Source organism: Petromyzon marinus, assembly GCF_048934315.1.
Source record: "Petromyzon marinus isolate PM22_M1 ecotype Great Lakes invasive population chromosome 68 unlocalized genomic scaffold, UKy_Petmar_22M1.pri1.0 chr68_unloc.1, whole genome shotgun sequence".
NCBI classification, from domain to species: Eukaryota; Metazoa; Chordata; class Hyperoartia; order Petromyzontiformes; family Petromyzontidae; genus Petromyzon; species Petromyzon marinus.
Window position 1 is genome coordinate 5,010,346 of NW_027422597.1, and position 16,178 is coordinate 5,026,523.

A 16,178-nucleotide genomic window follows, 5' to 3' on the forward strand; every position below is an offset into this window, starting at 1 on the left:
ATGTAACCGCCGACGATTTATTCCACTGCGTCGGCGAGCCCTTATTTAACCGGGTCAGTCGGGATCAGCGGGGCAGGACCAATCTATCTCTCGATAGTCGGCACTACACTCTACCTGTCCTTCTCCCCTTTACCCTCTCCGGTTTTCCTCTTAAGCTAAGTCCCAACTCCTTCTTTCTCTCTCTCTCTTACTCACGGTTCGTCTTCACTGCCGGCTGGTCCTCGCGGCGCGTCGATACGTCCCACGGACGTTCGCGCGGCTGGACTCGGGAGTTGACGGGGCTGGGGTTGACTCGAGTAGCCAGATAACTTTTTCCCTTCGCCCTGACCCGCTTTATTCTTTCTACATCAAAGGGGCTACCTGGTGCCGACTCGCGGGCCAATCAGCTCGCTGGGATCATCCGCCAATCGGTAGGCCCATCTGTATCCCAGCATCCCCCGGGCCGTTGCTTTCAGCGACGTCCGCATCTAAACTTACCTGCTCAGCGGCCCTCCAGCCAGAGGGCGACCCTGCTTTCCCGCCGCTCGTGGCTCTGCCCTCCTACCTGCCTGCCCTGCCGACCCGTGTGCGTGAGGTGCGTACTAACCGCGGTGGCAGGGCAGCCCCGCCGTGAACAGGTAATTTCTACTCAAGTCACGGCGCCACGGTGGGTGTTAGCGTCGGAGGAGACTGTCCAATTCCCTGGCCGCAGGAAACCGTGAAGATTATCCCTTTACGAGGGCTTCTGGGTGAAAACCTGTCGGCCAGGGTGTCTCCCCACGCGCTCTAATGGTGGGGGGAGTGCGTGCGTGTGTGTTCCGGTGGGGGGGGGGGGGTGGGGAGGTGGCGGGGTGGAGCAATGTCGGCCTCGCCGCTCGGGGCGGCGAGATCGCAGGTGGGCCACCCGCCGATCGGCTCCGTGGCGGCGGCATCACATATACACTTCTGTGTGTCTGTGTAGTATTGTACACTATATACACTTCTGTGTGTGTAGTACTGTACACTATATATACACTTCTGTGTGTCTCTGTGTAGTACTGTACACTATATATACACTTATGTGTGTCTCTGTGTAGTGTGGGGGCTACCGTCCCCCGCCATCACTGAATTGTCGGGGCTGCTGCTCACCGACTCCCCCGTTCCACTCACACCGCTACCGCCCGGCTGCTCCGTCAGGTCCAGACTAACGACCCCTAACGTCTCGCCCCCCTGTACCTCTGCCTGGGATGTAGACCGCGTTTGCATAGTTTAATTAGCGGCTCGTACGCTCCGCGCTTGCGATGCGTTACACTGTGCAAAGGCGGGGTGGGGCTGTAAGCGCGCTCACCAGTAAATCTCCGTCCCGCCCGTAAACAAACAGGCGCGGCGCGTGTCTCCCTCCCACCCGCGCTCCACGTGTGCCGACAATAACAAACACGCCCCTACCCTCTGCCCGTAAGCAGACCAATCGCACACGAAGGGGTTGGAGTCGGGGGACGGGCGGGCGGGGTTTCTGCCGTGCGCGCGCCGCTAATTGGGGACGCTCGCTTGGCTCTGAGTTAAAGGTCCCGCTCAAACAGTCGCGCGAATACGCGCACGCTCGGCGCTCTAACTCGCTATCTCGCGACCAGACCCGTGTGCGGGTGCGTGACCGCGGCACCGCCACCCAGGTACGCGATCGCTAAGCACTATGGTGGGCAATCGTGCGGGCACGTAAACACCACCCGCTTCGTCTCGAGGTGCACAGCCGCGCATACACACGTAGACACCCGGCGCACACTCTGCCCTCCACTTCACGCTCCCAAAAGACCACGCAACACAGTTGTTTTTCCCCCCACTAGCGAATTTTATTTACCTGTGATGGTACGGTCAGTGGACGCTAACCTATCCCTCGGAGGTCTACGAGTCGATTTCCCCTACCGCTCGCCCCGCTCTCTATCCTGGATGTAAAACGGCTGAACTTACGCCTCTCTCACTCGTACTTACTTCTCCCCGATGTACTGACCGCTGTGAGGGAATGAGGCGACGAGCCTGCCGATGCTGGAGTACGTCTCACGGAAGTCTCGGATGGCTGACTCTCCTGCTCCCAGGACCGCGATGATCTTGAACCAGATGAACCCCCTTGCTACCCCGATTCCCCCCCTTTTTATCCTACCTACAACAAAGGAATATTTGCTCTTTCCGACCCTTGGCCTCCCGTCCAATCAGGGGCTCGGATTCTCCCGCCCTTTCGATGTCCGGATCCCAGCTCAGATGACGTCGCCGCAGTGATCTCACCGACGTCCGCTCTCTGTTCTCCCGCTACCAGTCCACTGACCCGTGCATGTGTGAGGCTCCACTCGCGGTGGTTCGATGGCCCTTGCCGCGACCATGCAACTTTAATATCAGGTCGCGGCGCCGCAGTGCATGTCAGCTACAGGGGGGAGGATCGCCCAATTTCCCGGCCGCAGGAAAACATGAAGTTCGATCCCACTAGGGACTTCTGGACAAAAACCTATCAGCCGGGTGACCTCCCCTCCTGGCTCTACGTGGGGCGTGTGTACGTTCGTGTGTGGGGAAGGGTGAGGGTGCGCAGCGTCGGCGTCGACATCCCCCGGTGGCGGCTTTGCAGCGGTGGGCACGACCTCGGCAGAGTGGCCCTGCTGCAGCGGCCTCACGACTGTGCAGGGGCCAAAACGATCCCGACCCTGATGAAATTTAACTACCTCGCCTGGTACGCAGGAGGTCGTGGGTTCCATCCCGACCCTGAAGATGCCTGCTGCTGCTGTGTATTTGGAGTCTGCCCAGCTCCGTGTCTCATCAGCAGAAGCAAGAGACAGGCTTTGCTTAAACCAATGGAGGTGAACTGCCCAGATGTTTGTTGTCAGATGCACCTAGCCTGGCACAGCAGTCAACCCATGGCACCTGCTGGATCTGTCCCGTGACCTCCTACTCCACCTAGCCTGGCACAGCAGTCAACCCATGGCACCTGCTGGGTCTGTCCCGTGACCTCAAATTGCACCAAGCCTGGCACAGCAGTCAACCCATGGCACCTGCTGGGTCTGTCCCGTGACCTCCTCCTGCACCTAGCTTGGCACAGCAGTCAACCCATGGCACCTGCTGGATCTGTACTGTGACCTCCTACTCCACCTAGCCTGGAAGAGCAGTCAACCCATGGCACCTGCTGGGTCTGTCCCGTGACCTCCAATTGCACCTAGCCTGGAACAGCAGTCAACCCTTGGCACCTGCTGGGTCTGTCCCGTGACCTCCTCTTCTACTTAGCCTGGCACAGCAGTCAACCGATAGCCCTTGCTTGGTCTGTCCCGTGACCTCTGCCTGCACCTAGCCTGGCACAGCAGTTAACCCATGACACCTGCTGGGTCTGTCCTGTGACCTCCTCCTGCACCTAGCCTGGTAAAGCAGTCAACCCATGTCACCTGCTGGGTCTGTCCCGTGACCTCCTCCTGCACCTAGCCTGGCACAGCAGTACAACCCATAGCACCTGCTGGGTCTGTCCCGTGACCTTCTCCTTCACCTAGCCTGGCACAGCAGTCAACCCATAGCACCTGCTGGGACTGTCCCGTGACCTCTTCCTGTACCTAGCCTGGCACAGCAATCAACCCATGGCACCTGCTGAGTCTGTCCCGTAACCTTGTGATGCCGCCGCCACGGAGCCGATCGGCGGGTGGCCCACCTGCGATCTCGCCGCCCCGAGCGGCGAGGCCGACATTGCTCCACCCCACCACCTCCCCACCCCCCCCCACCGGAACACACACGCACGCACTCCCCCCACCATTAGAGCGCGTGGGGAGACACCCTGGCCGACAGGTTTTCACCCAGAAGCCCTCGTAAAGGGATAATCTTCACGGTTTCCTGCGGCCAGGGAATTGGACGGTCTCCTCCGACGCTAACACCCACCGCGGCGCCGTGACTTTGGTTGTAATTACATGGTCACGACGGGGCTGCTGAGCCACCACGGGTAGAAAGCACACACAACACACTCGGGTCAGCAGGCAGGTAGGAGGGCAGAGCCACGAGCGGCGGGAAAGCAGGTTCGCCCTCCGGCTGGAGTGCCGCTGAGCAGGTAAATTTAGATGCGGACGTCGCTGAAAGCAACGGCCCGGGGGATGCTGGGATACAGATGGGCCTACCGATTGGCGGATGATCCCAGCGAGCTGATTAGCCCGCGAGTCGGCACCAGGTAGCCCCTTTGATGTAGAAAGAATAAAGCGGGTCAGGGCGAAGGGAAAAAGTTCTCTGGCTACTCGAGTCAACCCCAGGCCCGTCAACTCCCGAGTCCATCCGCGCGAACGTCCGTGGGACGTATCGACGCGCCGCGAGGACCAGCCGGCAGTGACGACGAACCGTGAGTAAGAGAGAGAGAGAGGGAGTTGGGACTTAGCTTAAGAGCAAAACCGGAGAGGGTAAAGGGGAGAAGGACAGGTAGAGTGTAGTGCCGACTATCGAGAGATAGATCGGTCCTGCCCCGCTGATCCCGACTGACTCGGTTAAATAAGGGCTCGCCGACGCGGTGGAATAAATCGTCGGCGGTTACATAACGGACTGGTGTAGTTTCTGCGAGGGTGTGGAAAGAGAGCGGAAGCGTGGGTGCGCTTGCTGTCGCGGTGGTCGTTACATAATAGACTGGTGTGGTTTTTGCGGAAGCGTGGGTGCGCTTGCTGTCGCGGTGGTCGTTACATAACAGACTGGTGTGGTTTTTGCGGAAGCGTGGGTGCGCTTGCTGTCGCGGTGGTCGTTACATAACAGACTGGTGTGGTTTTTGCGGAAGCGTGGGTGCACTTGCTGTCGCGGTGGTCGTTACATAACAGACTGGTGTGGGTTTTGTGGAAGCGTGGGTGCGCTTGCTGTCGCGGTGGTCGTTACATAACAGACTGGTGTGGTTTTTGCGGAAGCGTGGGTGCGCTTGCTGTCGCGGTGGTCGTTACATAACAGACTGGTGTGGTTGTTGCGAGGGTGTGGAAAGAGAGCGGAAGCGTGGGCGCGCTTGCTGTCGCGGTGGTCGTTACATAACAGACTGGTGTGGTTTTTGCGAGGGTGTGGAAAGAGAGTGGAAGCGTGGGTGCGCTTGCTGTTCTCGGTGGTCGCCGCGTGGGTGGAGCGGCGCCGCGTGGAGTGTGTGCGCTACAAACCGTCGGCTGCGGACTCCCACGTTGCGAGCGGATACCCGTCTCGCACGCATGCCCATCGCATAGCCCTTTAAACCCGTTTAATCCAATCCCCCCAAGCGTCGGAGTGAGCACGAACGACGTCGCTTACCCTCCGACCTTTAACCCCCCTGTTACCCGCGCGTGATTGGTGCGTGGGACTGCGCGGGCGGGGAGCGTCGCGTTTGGGTGCCGGCAAAGCGCTAGCGGGCCCCAGGGCGGTCGAGTGTGATGCCTCACCGGCCGGAAACCCGGACTCGGGGGGGAACAGCACAGGGGGGGGAACAGGAGCGCGACGACCTTTCCCCGCCCGGGGAGGGGTGCGGCGGCGGCAGCTCCCACACTAGTGGAGAGTCTGGGAGCGTCGGTACTTCGCGGACAGGGTCGCAGGCAGGAGAGATCCCGGGGGCCGGCGACCCTAACATTATGGTGTCAGAGGTGGTACGATCCCCCGCACGCCCAAGGGAGAGAGGCGCCCCACCCCAGGCTAAGATAAAATGCACGTTCACGGGCAAGGGGATTCCGTCATGGAAATCGTTTGCCCGCAACGTCAGAGGTGCGAAGAATTTCAATGGCTGGACGGATGCGGAGGCGTTGCAGCAGCTGGAGATGCACTTGGATGGGCGAGCAGCCGACTTTGTAGAGGCTTTGCCCGCAAGTGCACAAACCCAGTGCGAGGAATTAATGCGCCGGCTTGAACTTCGCTTCGGCACGCATGATGAGGAGGAGGTGCAGGCGGCCTTAGAGGCGCGCCGCCGCCAACCCGGTGAGGATCTGCGAGATTATGCCGAGGACGTGCGCGCACTAACCCGGATCGCGCACCCGGAGTATGAGGCGAAAATAATTGATGACCTTGCCGCCGGGAAGGTACAGCGATATTTGATGCGTACCCCGTGGTGGCAACCAAATTTAGACGGGGCGCGCCTTCCCTTCGACACCCTTGTCGAGCGCGCGCGTAGATGTGAGAAGCTCTCCGGTGAGCGCATGCAGCCGCGAGGGCGGGGACGGGAGTGCGCAGTGGTGAGCTTACTCTCCGACGAGGAGGAGGAGCTCGCCATCGCGACAAGGGGACAGGCAAGGGAGCCCCCGAGACCGCGGGAGGTAATGCCCGGATGGGTAGCCGGGATACAGACCAGCATCGGGGGGATGGAGGACAAAATGGACCGAAGTATGACTAAGCTGCAGTCCTCTAGGGACCATCCAATCCAAGATGGGTGAGATGCGCTCCACGGTGGGGGGGCTAGCTGGGAGGATAGCCCGACTAGAAGCAGAGTCTGGGCAGTGGCGCACTGGGGGGAGAGGGAGCGGGCAGGGTGCCCACTACGGAGCCGCCAACCGCCCCCCCCGGGCGTGTTTTATGTGCGGCCGTCAGGGGCATCTCATGAGAAACTGCCCACAGATCGCCCACGCTAGGTATACCGAAGGGTTAAACGCCAACGCCCCCTAGAGAGTGGACCACCTAGGGGTGCAATCGACGCGGTCCCGACACATATCCACGACAGTGGGAATAATGGCGAGCGAGTGATCTTCACACAGGTTCCAGCGACAACGCCCGTGGACGCGGTGACTCCTGGCGACTGGCTACGGGAGCTGGTGGCAGGAATCACGGGGGCCACGTCGCTGGTAGAAGGGCAGGTTAATGGAATGCGTACCCGGATCCTGCTGGATACGGGGGCGGTGGCCTCGCTTTTGAGCGCAGCGCACTGCAGCGCGGTCGGGGTCGACGTGAGCCGCCTGCAGGCCCCGGACCGCGCACTGCACACGGCGAGCGGAGAAGGAATGGGGCTCCTGGGGAGGGCCACCCTGGAGGTCCGCGTAGGCCACCAGGTGTGCACCCAGGAGTTCTACGTCTCGAGTGTGCTGTGCCACGAGTGCATCGCAGGTACCGACCTCCTGGAGAAGCTGGGGCTCAACGTGCAGCCCCGACAGCGGTGCGCCACCGTGGAAGGCAGCGGGGAACGGATTCCCTTCCTGGGACGGGAGCCGAATCGCCCCCGCTTCACACGCGTGGCCGCTACCCTGACGACGGCCGTCACCATCGGGCCGCTCGCCGAGATGCTGGTGCCTGTGGCGACACCCTCCACCGACCCCGCGCACCGACCATCGGGGGAGGTAATGCTAACTCCTCACCCGGAGTTGGCAAAACGATACGGGGTTGTGGGGTCAGCCACGTTGGTAAACGCCGATGGGGGCCGATTGTTTATGCGTGTGTTTAACCCCCACGGCACCCCAGCAATACTACGACGGCGCACCACAGTAGCCACCGTGCACCCCCTACACGCGCGCCACTCCAGCGACTCGGTATTCGCACTCTGGGCGGAGGACCCCGGTCGCCCCGAGGACCAACAGGACCTGGCCTGGCGAGTCGGCCCGACTCCCCACGCCGAGGTCGTCCCCCTTCTTGACGCGGTACACGTACCTTGGGCAGATTTACCCAAGGGAGAGGCCGATCAGCTACGCGGGTTACTACGGGAGTACGCCGACGTGTTCAGCGAACACGATTCAGGCGTGGGTCGCACAGATCTCGTTAAGCACCAAATCGACACCGGGGCCACCCGACCCATAAAACTCCCCGCGTACCGCGTGGGCGCACCCGAACGCGCCCAGATCAAAGAGGCGGTCAGGGACATGCTCCGCGATAACATAATTCAGCCCTCAGCGAGCCCCTGGTCTGCCCCGGTGGTGCTAGTAACAAAAAAGGACGGGTCAACCCGGTTTTGCGTCGATTACCGCAAACTAAACGCAGTCACCCTCGGCGACGCCTTTCCCATACCGCGCATCGACGACACCTTTGACAGCCTCGCCGGAGCGCGGTATTTTTCCACCCTCGATCTCGCGTCCGGGTACTGGCAGGTGGAGATGACGGAGGAGGATCGGCCAAAAACCGCATTCACCACCCCGATGGGACTATTCGAGTTTCGATTACTCCCGTTCGGGCTCACCAACGCGCCCGCGACGTTCCAGCGGCTGATGGAGTTGGTGATGCGGGGCTTGCAGTTGGTAGCAATGCCTGATTTACCTGGATGATGTGATCGTGTTCAGTAGATCTCTATCTGAGCACTGGTCCAGGTTTCGGGAGGTGTTCCAGCGACTGCGAGCGGCTCATCTCAAGCTCAAGCCGCGTAAGTGTTACATCGCACAGCGCGAGGTGGGGTACCTCGGACATCGCGTCAGCGAGGCAGGGGTGCGCACCGATCCGGACAAGGTACGCGCCGTAGTGGATTGGCCACAGCCAAGAAACCTGTCGGAGATAAGGTCATTCTTGGGGCTCGCCACCTATTACCGTCGATTTGTAAAGGGATTCAGCGAGATCGCACGCCCCCTCACCCAACTCACTTCCCCCAAGAACCCCTATCAGTGGACGGAGGCCTGCCAGACGGCCTTCACCACCCTCAAAGACCACCTCACACACACCCCCACACTGGCTTTCCCCGATTTTACCACCGACTTTATTTTGGACACCGATGCCTGCAGCAGCGGGCTGGGTGCGGTGTTGTCGCAGGTGCAGGAAGGGGTGGAACGGGTGATTGCGCACGCCAGCCGGACCCTGAGCGAGGCCGAGCTGAACTACTGTGTGACCCATCAGGAATTGTACGCTGTGATCTTCGCGTGTAAACAGTTTCGGCCGTATTTGTACGGCAGGAAATGTCGAGTGCGCACGGACCATTATGCTCTGCAGTTCCTCCTCACCTTCAAGGAACCGCGGGGGCAGATGGCCCGATGGCTGGCGCAGCTGCAGGAGTACAACCTGCAGATCGAATACCGGGCGGGGCGGACGCATGCAAACGCGGACGCATTATCACGGCGACCCGCGGTGTGTGCCGAGACGAGGGCGGAGGAGGCCTGCCCGTGCTTCACGGGGGACGTTGCCGACAGGCAACGGACCCCCGGGAACCCGCTGAACCTAACCCCCCCCCGGCGAGAGAGAGTGCGGTATGTGCCACAGAGACCCCCACAGGTGGAGGCGCGGACCCAGTCGGCCGCCCGGCGAGCGCAGGGCCCACGACTCGGGGCCCAGCGGACCACCCCGCCCCGATCGGACGGATCCAGGAGGACGTCGGCTGCGCCTTCCCGGGCCTGAGCGACGAGCAGCTGAGGCAGACCCAGCAGCGGGATCCGGATCTGGCGGCGGTGGAAGCGGCCCTGCGGGAGGGGAAAAGCACCCTACCAGGGCCCTGGAGCGGTTTGTATGCCCGGTTGTGTGTGCAGAACGGGGTGGTACGGGAGTTAACCGAGGCCGGCCAGCCGGGGTGCATCTGTGTTCCCGCCCAGGTGCGACCCCAGCTGCTACGGCTGGTACACGACCACCCGCTCGGGGGCCATGACGGGGAACGGCGCACTCGGGAGACTCTGCGTCGCCAGTATCTCTGGCCCAAATTGACGCAAGATATGGCCGCCTGGGTACAGGGCTGCCGCGCTTGTCAACAGTGCGGACCGAAACCGGCACGATACCAAGTACCCCTAAGGCCGTTCCGCGTCAGTCGGACTAACCAGCTGGTCGGCATCGATCTCCAGGGGCCGTTCCCACGATCCCACCGGGGCAACCGCTATATCCTCGTAGTGGTGGAATACTTCACCCGCTACCCCGTGGCGGTGGCCATCCCCGATTAAACGGCCCTGGTAGTGGCCCGGGCCTTCGTGGAGCACTATGTACTTAAGCACGGGATCCCGGAGTGAGTCCTTACCGACCAGGGTAGCGAGTTCGAGGCCGAGTTGTTTCAGGCGCTGTGCCGGGAGTTCGGAATCCAGAAAGATCGAACCACGGCGTACCACCCCCAGGCGAACGGTATGGTTGAGCGTATGAATCAGACTCTGGCCGGAAAGCTCAAGCGTATGGCGGCCAAAACCAACGGGATTGGGACGAACACCTCCCCTACGCCCTGTTCGCCTACGCCACCACGGTGCACACATCGACGGGACAAACCCCGTTCCTAATGATGTTTGGTCGTGATTCTCGTCTACCCGCAGACTTGCTGTTCGGCATTCCTCCACCCCAAACGGAGGAAGGGAGTCGCCCCGTGGAACATCTGATGGAGACCCTACGAGGGGTCCGGGACCGGGCCTACCCGCAAGGGGAGGCCGCGCATCGGCGACAGGAGCAGAGCACCCGACACCGCGTGGAGCCCCCCCTTTTCTTGACAGGCGCCAAGGTGTGGCTACACACCCCTCGCGTCGGGGCCGGGCAGGTGGGGAAGCTGACCACCTACTGGCGGGGACCCTGGACCGTGGTACGGCAGATCTCTCCCTGGACGGTATTAATCCAGGGTGGAGAGAGGGGCCGAGAAACGGTGGTTAACGTCCGCCGCTTAAAACCATGGAGGGCAGCCCGGCGGGGGAGAACCTCGCTGCCCGAGTACCGCGAAATCCCGGTGCCCCTGCGCCACCCGTGCTCGGGGGCCTCGCGCACTACATGGGCCCCGCCGGGCCCCCAGCCCCGAGGCGTCCCGGCCCCGCCAGAGGACGGCGGGGACGCCGCCCCTTAAACCCCGCTGCCGCGGAGTTTGTTCCCCAGCCCCCAGGTGCCGAGGGACAGGAGCCACTGGAGTGGAGAAGGAGACCGCTGCAGGAAACCCCGAGGACGGAGCCACCCCCCCCGAGGCCAGCCACGAGATCCGGGCGGATCCCCCGGACCCCGCAGCGCTACCTCGTGGGCGCGGCCCAGGCGAGGTGCTCCAGTCAACCCGGGACGGGGACTGGCACCTCGGGGGGCTATGTGATGCCGCCGCCACGGAGCCGATCGGCGGGTGGCCCACCTGCGATCTCGCCGCCCCGAGCGGCGAGGCCGACATTGCTCCACCCCACCACCTCCCCACCCCCCCCACCGGAACACACACGCACGCACTCCCCCCACCATTAGAGCACGTGGGGAGACACCCTGGCCGACAGGTTTTCACCCAGAAGCCCTCGTAAAGGGATAATCTTCACGGTTTCCTGCGGCCAGGGAATTGGACAATCTCCTCCGACGCTAACACCCACTGCGGCGCCGTAACTTTGGTTGTAATTACATGGTCACGACGGGGCTGCTGAGCCACCGCTTGTAGAAAGCACACACAACACACACGGGTCAGCATGCAGGTAGGAGGGCAGAGCCACGAGCGGCGGGAAAGCAGGGTCGCCCTCCGGCTGGAGTGCCGCTGAGCAGGTAAATTTAGATGCGGACGTCGCTGAAAGCAACGGCACGGGGGATGCTGGGATACAGATGGGCCTAACGATTGGCGGGTGATCCCAGCGAGCTGATTGGCCCGCGAGTCGGCACTAGGTAGCACCTTTGATGTAGAAAGAATAAAGCGGGTCAGGGCGAAGGGAAAAAGTTATCTGGCTACTCGAGTCAACCCCAGGCCCGTCAACTCCCGAGTCCAGCCGCGCGAACGTCCGTGGGAGGTATCGACGCGCCGCGAGGACCAGCCGGCAGTGACGACGAACCGTGAGTAAGAGAGAGAGAGAGAGGGAGTTGGGACTTAGCTTAAGAGCAAAACCGGAGAGGGTAAAGGGGAGAAGGACAGGTAGAGTGTAGTGCCGACTATCGAGAGATAGATTGGTCCTGCCCCGCTGATCCCGACTGACTCGGTTAAATAAGGGCTCGCCGACGCGGTGGAATAAATCGTCGGCGGTTACATAACGGACTGGTGTGGTTTCTGCGAGGGTGTGGAAAGAGAGTGGAAGCGTGGGTGCGCTTGCTGTCGCGGTGGTCGTTACATAACAGACTGGTGTGGTTTTTGCGGAAGCGTGGGTGCGCTTGCTGTCGCGGTGGTCGTTACATAACAGACTGGTGTGGTTTTTGCGGAAGCGTGGGTGCGCTTGCTGTCGCGGTGGTCGTTACATAACAGACTGGTGTGGTTTTTGCGGAAGCGTGGGTGCGCTTTCTGTCGCGGTGGTCGTTACATAACAGACTGGTGTGGGTTTTGCGGAAGCATGGGTGCGCTTGCTGTCGCGGTGGTCGTTACATAACAGACTGGTGTGGTTTTTGCGGAAGCGTGGGTGCGCTTGCTGTCGCGGTGGTCGTTACATAACAGACTGGTGTGGTTTTTGCGAGGGTGTGGAAAGAGAGTGGAAGCGTGGGTGCGCTTGCTGTTCTCGGTGGTCGCCACGTGGGTGGAGCGGCGCCGCGTGGAGTGTGTGCGCTACAAACAGTCGGCTGCAGACTCCCACGTTGCGAGCGGATACCCGTCTCGCACGCATGCCCATCGCATAGCCCTTTAAACCCGTTTAATCCAATCTCCCCAAGCGTCGGAGTGAGCACGAACGACGTCGCTTACCCTCCGACCTTTAACCCCCCTGTTACCCGCGCGTGATTGGTGCGTGGGACTGCGCGGGCGGGGAGCGTCGCGTTTGGGTGCCGGCGAAGCGCTAGCGGGCCCCAGGGCGGTCGAGTGTGATGCCTCACCGGCCGGAAACCCGGACTCGGGGGGGAACAGCACAGGGGGGGGAACAGGAGCCCGACGACCTTTCCCTGCCCGGAGAGGGGTGCGGCGGCGGCAGCTCCCACACTAGTGGAGAGTCTGGGAGCGTCGGTACTTCGCGGACAGGGTCGCTGGCAGGAGAGATACCGGGGGCCGGCGACCCTAACAACCTCCTCCTGCAACGAGCCCGGCACAGCAGTCAACCCAAAGCACCTGCTGGGTCTGTCCAGCAACCCTTTGAAACTTCACATGGCCTCATAAGTGCCGTGGTGACGTCACAAGGGGGATGGGACACGTGTCTGAGTTACAATTAATGAGTTCTGCTCGGGTCGTCATTAACAAAGCTTACCTAACCTATCCACACTACAAATTGCAATCACCTTTACTGGCTACTCCTATAGGCTTCCATAGGTTTTACATCAAACCTTCCACCACATTTCCTACACGACATAACCATCTTCTTATCCACACTACAAATTACAATCACCTCCACAGGCTATTCCCATAGCCTCCATTACCTGTCCTCACGTTCCCCAATTTGCTTAAGAAACCACGCTTATCCGCACTATGCATTAAAATCGCCGTCGCCGGCCAATCAAATAGAGCACCCATAGGCTCTCACGTTTCCTGCCCTCCACATTCCCTACATGACATAAGCTTCGCTAACTATCCGCACTACAATTGCCTTCGCCGGCAAACTCCCATAGAGCTCCCATCGTCTCCTATGTTAAGCTACCACCACATTCCCCAGTTTTCGCTTAAGAAACCACGCTTATCCATAGAGACACAAAGAGACCCATAGTTCAGTTCATTTATTAGGTATAGCCCTGTGAGCCATTCAGCTCTTGAATCGGGTGCAACCACAACCAACTAAAAAAAGAACAAGAAACATCTTAAAGTGACTACATGCAACAGAAAAAATCCAGGAAAAAAACAGCAAAGTCTTCCAGAAAAAGCACCGCATATCAACGCTGTGTGCAAAAATCCCAGTGGGATGCTTGTCAAACAATAACAACCATAAGACAATTTCAATTGCAGTTACCAGTCTAACTCTGTGTATTTCAACAAACAAATATGGCTAAACCAGAACCTTTTCGAAATCACCAAAATAAAGCTATAAAAACAATTTAACAGTGATCACAGGAATTGTGATTACAATTTAACAATAAACGATATACGTGACATGCACGACCAATTCTAGATTTGAAGCTTTCGTGACTGCAAGGATCCATACTCTTTGGTTCTATTCGGTAAAGTCACGTAGGTAAAAAATAAAACAACAAAAATCACGACGTTTCGGCCACAACACAAGCAGCCTTCATCAGGTGAAGGGACTGTGTTGTCATGAGGACAGCGTTGGAGTGAAAACAGCCAAGCCGAGGTCGCGTCCGTTAAGCTGTAAAATCTAGAATCCACAAAACTTACCTCACATAGAGACGCACAAACTCACTTCACACAGAGACCCACACACTGAGACCTACACACTCACCACACACAGACACACATTGAGACCCACAAACTCACAACACAGAGACCCACAGACTCACCTCACACAGAGACCCCCAGACTCACCACACACAGACACCCACACTCACCTCACAGACACCCACAGACTCACCTCACACAGAGACACACAGAGACCCACAGGCTCACCTCACACTGAGACACACAGACTCACCACACAAACACACAAAGAGACCACAGACTCACCTCACACAGAGACCCACAGACTCACCACACACAGACACGCACACTCACCTCACAGACACCCACAGACTCACCACACACAGACACACACAGACACCCACACTCAAACCACACAGAGACCCACAGATTAACCTCACACAGACACACACAGACTCACCACACAGACACACAAAGAGACCACAGACTCACCTCACACAGAGACCCACAGACTCACCACACAGACATACAAAGAGACCACAGACTCACCTCACACAGATACCCACACTCAAACCACACAGACACCCACAGACTCACCTCACACAGAGACCCACAGGGCCACAGACTCACCACACACAGACACGCACACTCACCTCACAGATACCCACAGACTCACCTCTCACAGAGACTCACAGACTCTCCACACACAGACACCCACACTCAAACCACACAGACACCCACAGATTCACCTCACACAGAGGCACACAGAGACCCGCAGACTCACCTCTCACAGAGACTCACAGACTCTCCACACACAGACACCAACACTCAAACCACACAGACACCCACAGACTCACCTCACACAGAGGCACACAGACTCACCACACAGACACACAAAGAGACTCACAGACTCACCACACACAGACACCCACACTCAAACCATACAGAGACCCACAGACTAACCTTACACAGACACACAAAGTGACCCACACAATCACCACACAGAGCACCCAGAGACTCATCACTTAGAGACCCGCAGACTCTCCACACAAAGACCCACAAACTCACCTCACACAGAGACCCACAGACTCACTACACAGAGACCCACAAACTCACCACACAGAGACCCACAAACTCACTTAACACAGAGTCCCACATACTACCACACCGCTGTCATCGCACCAGCACCACGGTGCATCACGTGGCACCGCCTAGCTACTACCACTACCACACCTCTGTCATCGCAACCAGCACCACGGTGCGTCACGTGGCACCGTCTAGCTGTTACCACTACAACACCGCTGTTATCGCACCAGCACCACGGCGTGTCTACCACTACCACACCGCTGGTCATCGCACTACGACACGTTAATTTTTAAATGTATGCACACGTATACAGTAAAACCTTGGATTGCGAGCATAATCTGTTCCGGAAACGTGTTTGTAATCCAAAGCACTCGTATATCAAGGCACTCGTATATCAGTTGTGATCATGTGACGCTCGTTAGACAAAGCGTATACGTACTACTCGTATTGCAAGACCTCGTTCGTTTATCAAATTAATATTTATTTAAAAATTTTGCTCGTCTTGCAAAACACTCGCAGACCAAGACCAAGTTTCTCGCAATTCAAGGTTTTACTGTATTTATATTTTTATACGTAAAATGTTCAATTATTTTTTTACGTGTTCATATAACTACTTGTGGTAAGTACCCGGCGTTGCCCGGGCGACAAAGGCAGACAAACACATGGACTTACACACGGACATCGACCCACACACATAGAAAACATCGACTTAGATGCACACACACACGGTTAAACCCAGGATGGATCGTGAGCAGGCCAGCTTAAATGTTTCGAACCGGCGAAGATGTTCCATTAAGGGGGTGCACGTGTCGCAAGCGTAGAGAAGGGAGGGAATTACCGTGGAAGAGAAGACCTGGAGCTTCATGCGGAGCGAGAGACCAGGTACCTTCCACACAGCATAACGCAGCCGATGAAAATATAATGACGCTCGACTGATTTGGAGTGGGACCTCTGCTGTTTAACCGGAGCTGGTCATGAGTACACTGGGCAGGTATGGGAATCTCTGCAATATCTGCACAACTGCCGCATCACCAATTGTGAGTTGTGGCGGTGGATTGTCCAATGGTACAAAATACCCAGGCAGGTGCTTAGTTTTGGTAGGGCTGATGGTAAGGCCCAACCTCTTAGTGGCACGCTCCAGGTTCAGCAGCTGCGACTCCAACTCCTCCTCTGAGTGAGTAGCAAT